This window comes from Propithecus coquereli, unplaced genomic scaffold, assembly GCF_000956105.1.
Source record: "Propithecus coquereli isolate 6110/MARCELLA unplaced genomic scaffold, Pcoq_1.0 Scaffold31, whole genome shotgun sequence".
In the NCBI taxonomy this organism is placed as follows: domain Eukaryota; kingdom Metazoa; phylum Chordata; class Mammalia; order Primates; family Indriidae; genus Propithecus; species Propithecus coquereli.
Window position 1 is genome coordinate 2,782,188 of NW_012148730.1, and position 290 is coordinate 2,782,477.

At 46.2% G+C, this 290-nt stretch overlaps 1 non-coding gene across 1 annotated transcript; it reads left to right on the forward strand.

Annotated features, from left to right (window-relative positions):
• Positions 1-201: 201 nt before the first annotated feature.
• TRNAS-GGA lies at positions 202-283 on the forward strand. Its single transcript has one exon. It is a non-coding gene; the product is annotated as a tRNA-Ser (tRNA).
• Positions 284-290: the final 7 nt, after the last annotated feature.

Consider the following 290-nt stretch of genomic DNA (forward strand, 5'->3'; position numbering starts at 1 on the left):
TTCTGAGAATAGAAAGAGTAGGGCGGAATATGTTCTGAGTCCTTCAAACAGCTACCATTATTAGAGCCATAACATTCAAATATGTTCTCATCAGACACAACCGCATAGCAATGTTTTTCCCTAGATCCAAAGATACGTGTTCCCGCAGCGACGCTAGTGCAGAATCTATATAGATTCGCAATGCCAAAGATAGTACAAGCAGTAGTCGTGGCCGAGCGGTTAAGGCGATGGACTGGAAATCTATTGGGGTCTCCCCGCGCAGGTTCGAATCCTGCCGACTACGGTAAAGC